Genomic DNA, 6,884 nt, shown 5'->3' with positions numbered 1-6,884 from the left:
CTCTCTCTCTCTGTGTTTCATCCCCTTGTTTGTTTTGAAGCTGTTTCACAGACACAAAAAAAAAGGTGAAGAAAAGGACAGAACATTCCAGATCTGAGTTTCTGGTTCATGTAATTCACTCACACCTCACATACTGAAACAACCCCTGTGTTTGGAATGCCAAGGATTCTCTAAAATTAAAACCATTTCTTTTACTGTTAGTCTGTTTTATATGACTGCGTAATGAGATTTGTTTTAAATACTTCGCAAAACATGATTTGAGAGTAGAATTATAGCTGATGTGTCACTAATGAAGTAACTGATGAAGTTCTAATTGGGAAGCTTCACTTGAATAGGGTGGGATCACTATTAGCTTAACTGACAATTAGCTTTCCCTGCATGGTCCATTATTCAGGAATTGCAATAAAAAAAAGCCACATCAGCACTAGATAATAAAACCCCACTGCAGCATCATAGTGGGACGGAGCCTGAGAATGGGAGTTAGCCAGAATGCTAGCGGTTGCTGATTACAGTTTGAACAGGTGCTCTACAGCCATATATTTATTTGAAGCTGTGTTTTGGTCTTTTCTCAGCTCTGAAGAACACGAGCGTGCTGCCAGGACGTGAGGAGAACTCATTATGTGGTAGCAATTTCACAGTGCTGGAGGCTGCAGTAATCTCACTGCAGATCTGAGGCCATATGTCCCATCACTCCGGGCAGAGGTTTTAATCAAAGGGCCACTAAGCCATGATGAGAGCTGGACATGAGAGAGGGGAGGGGATGTGAGGAGCATGGGGAATCAAAAACACGAAAGAAAGTGAAGAATGAAAGTTTAAAAAAGAATTCAAGCAAGCAAGAACTGGATAAGAATATATATATATATATATATATATATATATATATATATATATATATATATATATATATTGATATGGTATTAGATAAAAAACAGATGATTTGAATCCTGTAGAGTAAAACAAGCTAGGGTGGTTTTCTAATTTTGTTGCAGGGGTGGAAATGATGCCTAAGACAGGGATAGTATCCAGTAGTGGCTCAAGTGGTTAAGGCTCTGGGATGTTGATTGGAAGATCTAGATTCAAGCCTTAACACCTCTAAGGTTGGGCCCCTAAGCAAGGCCCTTTACCCCCCCTGCTCCAGGGCACCCCAACCTCCAAAGACTTCCACTGGGCTGTAATGTATATTACATACACACTTTATTCCTAATTACACTCACTCCTATGGGCAATTTAGAATACATGTTTTTGGACTGTGTGAGAAGAACATGGGGAGAACTCTACACAGAAAGGCTCCTACCTGTTCAAACCCGGAATTCGAACCCAGGATGTTCTTGCTGTGAGGCAACAGTGCTAACCACCAAGCCACCATGATCTTGATTAAAATAGCTGACATACAGGCATTATGTATGTAGGTAACGTCAACCATGAAATACATTAAATATGTTACTAGTGAAATATCTGTGGTTCAGCAGCAGGTTGTGGTTGTGCTCTCACTGCTGTGGCCTGGGTTCAAACCAACCCAGACAGTGAGGGGTTAAATCTCAGCATTGGTCCCAAGCTCACTCCCTCTCTAAATTCTATTCAATTCACACAACTTTCCATGATTCACCTGTCTCAATCCTTTCCTCTGTGATTTATTAATAGAATTTTTATGTTTTAATTATTTTTCTTTCTTTCTTTTTCTTTCAAACAAATGGAGAGACTGAATCTATGAATAATGCACCAACACACAGCTTCCATTTTCTTTCTTTCTTTCTTTCTTTCTTTCTTTCTTTCTTTCTTTCTTTCTTTCTTTCTTTCTTTCTTTCTTTCTTGCCTTCCTTTCTTTCTTTCTTTCTTTTTCTTTCCTTCCTTCCTTCCTTCCTTCTTTCTTTTCTTTTCTTTTCTTTTCTTTTTTCTTTATTTATTAATTATTTATTTAATTATGTATGTATGTATGTATTTGTTTGTTTATTTGTTTATTTATTTATTTTTATTTTTATTTATTTATTTTTATTTTTTTATTATTATTATTATTATTTATTTTTTTTTCCACAAATGATTGATTTTTTTGACTAAATAGGGGGGTTCCATAAAGAAGAGCATCTGGTGTGAAACTTGTGCTAAATCAAAGAGAGAGTGGAACCTGATGTGGTCTGCCATTCTTGTAGCCCATCCTCATTAAGGTTTTTGTGAGATGCTTTTCTGTTCATCATCGCGGCTATACAGAGTGATTCTCTGAGTTACAGTTACCTCTCTGTCCGCTCACAGCAGTGTTGATGTTCTCCTCTGCCACATTCAAAGTCACCAAGATCACATTTTTCCCCCATTCTGATGTTTGATGTGAATGATAACTGAAGCACTGGACCTGAACCTGTGTGCTGCCACATGATTGGCTGATATAATGCTCTAAAAATTCCTCTGTGTCTATTATTAGCTGGTGGAATTAAGCTTTAAAAACAAACGTCAAAGCACTTTTTTTTTGATAAATACATCAGAGGAAATACACATGACCACGCTCACTCCCTCACAAACGACTCCCTCAAACATCTCCTTTTTTTCTTGTTCCAATATTTTCAGACACAGCTGTTCATCTTGTGCATTGCCAAACATCACAGCAGAGATTTCTGTTTGCTGAATAAATATCTCCGAAAACTTCCATGCATTTAAATCACGTAAAGGCAGGTGGAAGAGAAGCACTTGAGCACCCTGTACTCTGAAACCATCTTCCAGATACACCTCTCTCAGCATTTTCACTTCGCCTGGCCAGATGGGCCTTGAGCTCCGAGCACAAGGTTAAAATATGGGATGTTGATTTAGCTTTCATTTTCATTAATAAACCTGTGGTGTGTTATTCTTCTTCTTGTTAAAAATAGCTGATATACCAGCGTTAAAGGAAAAGTCCATCCTGAAATACAGTTAATATATTAATAGTGAAATATTTGTGGTCCAGCAGCAGGATCCTTAGGGTAACTAAGGGGTTAAATCTCAGTGTCTGTCCCGAGCCCGGATAAAATGAGAGGGTTGCATCAGGAAGGGCATCCAGTATAAAACCTGTGTCAAATAAAAATATGTGGCTTGGATGACCCTAAACACCCTAAAATATTTGTGATGTGTTTAATGATGCTGTTCCTAGTTGATGGCTTGGTGCTGCATTTTCCATGCGATGTTTTTCACATGTATGCTCCACTGCTGACACACAGGGATGGTTTTAATGCTAGAACCATTACCATAGTATTGAAAAGGACCAAAATAAGCACATGATACAGTCAGATTCAACAGAATATTACTGAGAAATATAATTGGTTAAGAAAATTTAGTGTGGTGGCACGGTGGTTTAGTAGGTCGTACATTTTCCCATGAGGTTGGGGGTTTGATTCCCACTTCTACCTGGTGTTCATGGAGCGTGCATGTTCTCTCCATGCTAATGGGGTTTCCTGCTCCAGTCCAAAAACATCTCTAAATTGTGTGAATGGATGTGTATGTGTGAGCGATTGAGCCCTGAGATTGATCTTGTGTCCTGAGTCTCCTGAGATAGGCTCCAGGTTCCCGGCAACCATGTCTAGGATAATCTGTATAGAAGATGGACGGATGGATAGATAGATAGATGGATGGACGGATGGAGAAGCAACAAACTGTGTAAAGGGAACAGACCTTATGGTATATGGGCCATTCAAGATGCTTGTATGAGTGAACCCCATCCTTCTCTTGCCCTGTTCTTTGCAAATTAACCCAAACTATGCCTTCTTTCTATAGTTGGGTCTCTTACCCTGTTCTCGCAGGGATCCTGTCCTTTTAAGAAGAGCTGGCCACTAGAGGAAGGCAGAGAGCAACCAGTAACATTTGACTGTCTTTTGCTGCCACAGAGCACTTAATTATAACCAGTGGCAATCAGCTCCATTTGTCTTGAGTCACCCTTTCAGAGCAAGTCTTGGCCAAACTTTAAATGGGCTTGAATCCTTTGAATTTCTCTGCATTTGGATTCTTTCTTGTCTGGGTAAAGTTTAAGATTGTGATCCCTGGAACCTGTGGTTCAGACCCATCCAAGGTTTTTTAACATCCAAAAATCACATTTACATTTCTGGCATTTGGCAGACACCCTTATCCAGAGCGAATGACATTTTATCTCATTTTATACAACTGAGGGTTCGGGCCTTGCTCAGGGGCCCAGCAGTGGCAGCTTTGTGGACCTGGGACTCAAACTCACAACCTTCCAATCAGTAGTTCAACACCTTAACCACTAAGCTACCATATCCCCTTGAATGGAAATAGTTGTTGCAAGTAAGTTGAAACTTTAAAAACCAGATCTGAGTTAGCATAACCTCTGGTTGGAGTCTCAGGATGATCCCACATGGAAAGCATGGAGATAGATGCGATTGAAGACTTCATGTTAAAACTAGAATGATTTCAGAAATTACCCTGAGGATCATAATCGTAAATTGTGCACAAGCACCTGGTTACAAAGAAGATGCCTTTATTATTGTCACACATACATTCCAGCACAGAGGAATTCTTTTCTTCACAGGGGCAGCTATGATACAGCACATCTAGAGCAAAGAGAGGGTTAAGGGCCTTGATCAATTGCCCAACAGTGGAGCTTGAAGCCCAACCTCAACAACCCAGAGCCTTAACTACTCGAGCTACCACCAACCAGTTGTACTTAACAATACAGAATACAGTCAAAGAAGGGAATTATGGTGAAACCTCGTATGAATTCGTTCTGGACGTGAAGATTTGTATTGTGATACAAATTTTCCCATAAGAAATAATGTAAATGCAGATAATCATTCCAGCCACCCAAAAATATTACCAATATTACCAATTTCCAACACTGTTACAGTATATAAAAACAATATCAAAACATCTAGAAAAGACAGGCTTTCCTCAGACACAAGCAAGTTTTGAATGGCTCCTAGACGTACGTGCAACTTAGCTGACCTTCGGTCCGGTTCGGTTCGTTCGTAAGCCGAAAATGCTTCGTATGCCAAAGCAAATTTCTTGCAAAGTTTCAATTCTTAAGGTGAAAAGTCATAAAGAAGGGCATTCATATACAGAGGTTTCACTGTATTTCTAATCACACTATCCGGTGTCTCCCAGAAGAGGATGGGTTTCCTTTAGAGTCTGGTTCCTCTCAAGGTTTCTTCCTCTCAGGGAGATTTTCCTCTCAGGTAGCAAAATAGGTCTGGCCCAGATCTGGCCCACACGATGCACTTACACTCGGCCCACATACCACAAAGAATGATGAACCTTTGGTGGTCCATATCTGGTTTGCCAGAGGTGGGCCATGCATGGGCCAGCACTGGACCAGACTGTTGGCCCAGAACAGGGACAAACCATAACCGGGCCACATCTGGCATGGACAAACCTGGGCTACATAAACCAAACCATAACCGGGCCACATCTGGCATGCCATCATATAAACAGCACCATCTCTGCCAGACCTGGTCTGCATCTGGTTGGCATACCACTTGCCATGCCAGCACTCAACCAGCAGTGCCAGATCTGGCCCAGACCCGTCTGCTATGTGGGCTCCTCTGGTTTGCTCATTAGGAATAAATATGCATTTCAATTATCAGTGAGCAAAGCTCATCGATTAAAATATCACATGGTGATTAAAGGTTTGCTATGCAAGCTGGAGAGTGGTTTTGATAAAGTATTTAACAATGAGTTGCTCTGTAAACAATGCCAAGAGGAACTCTCACACACATGGGTGTGTACAGGAATGTTGAGATTGGTGTGGTGTAATCCTCGTGCTTTGTACACTAAATATCAGATGTCATTGGAACAGGATGTGATGGACACGTTCAGATTATCGCTGACACTGAGCTCGAGCCGCAGCAGCGCCGAGGTGTCACGCGAGTTTCAGTAGCTGCTTCTGTACACTTGCCCCTCCTGCCCCTGTGAACCTTTACACTGTAATGATGAGCGTTGGCCTCGAGCCACATACCAAGTGATCTCTGTAGAAGCAGGAATTGTTACTGTTACCCTGTTTAACCTGCGAGAAGTGGAAAAGCCGCTCCACTGATTTACAGTAAGTCACTGAGGTTGATTTTTTTTCTCGTGGGATTTTTATGCAACCCTTTTATTTATTTAATTGATCCACGTGATATATTTTCTCACATGATCCCCGCCCCAACATCATTTATTTATTCATTCACTTCGAAACTGTTCATGTCTCACTTGTTTTGTTTTGTTTTTTGTTTACATTTTTTACATTTTGTTTTTTGTTTTGTTTTTTTACATTTTTTACATCACTTTCAAAGTTTCTCTAAATTCAATGTCTCAGATTTTTAACATGATTTTTTTTATTAAATTTTTGACTTTTTGTGATTCTTTCCCCTCAAATGATTTATTTTATTTGTTCTCAAATGCGATTATCTATTTATTTATATATTTATATATTTATTTATACAAACAATTAATTTGGTTTGTTCTAAAATGTAATTATTTATTTATTTGTTTATTTATACAAATGATTAACTGGATTTACTTTGACTAATCTGAATTAAGATTTTTTTGTTTTATTTTGTTATTTTTTTTATTATTCAGGTTTTTTGTTTCTTTCTTTTTTCTTCTTTTTTTATACAAATAAATGATTTATTTTCACCTGTGATATCTTTTATTTCTTTTTGAAATGAATTATTTCATTAAAAAACAAAATTTCTTTCTTTATTTATTTATACAAACAATTAATTTTGTTTGTTCTCAAATGTAATTATTTCTTTATTTCTTTATTTATTTATACAAATTAACTTGATTTACTTTCATTTGAATTTAGATTTTTTTTGTACATGTGATTTATTATTCATGTTTTTTTTTCTTTCTTTCTTTCTTTCTTTCTTTCTTTCTTTCTTTCTTTCTTTCTTTCTTTCTTTCGCCACATATGATCCCATATTACACATATTGCC

The sequence above is a fragment of the Hemibagrus wyckioides genome, linkage group LG10 (genome assembly GCF_019097595.1).
Source record: "Hemibagrus wyckioides isolate EC202008001 linkage group LG10, SWU_Hwy_1.0, whole genome shotgun sequence".
In the NCBI taxonomy this organism is placed as follows: Eukaryota; Metazoa; Chordata; class Actinopteri; order Siluriformes; family Bagridae; genus Hemibagrus; species Hemibagrus wyckioides.
The sequence above is the reverse complement of the archived record's forward strand: the minus strand, read 5'-3'. Positions refer to the sequence as shown.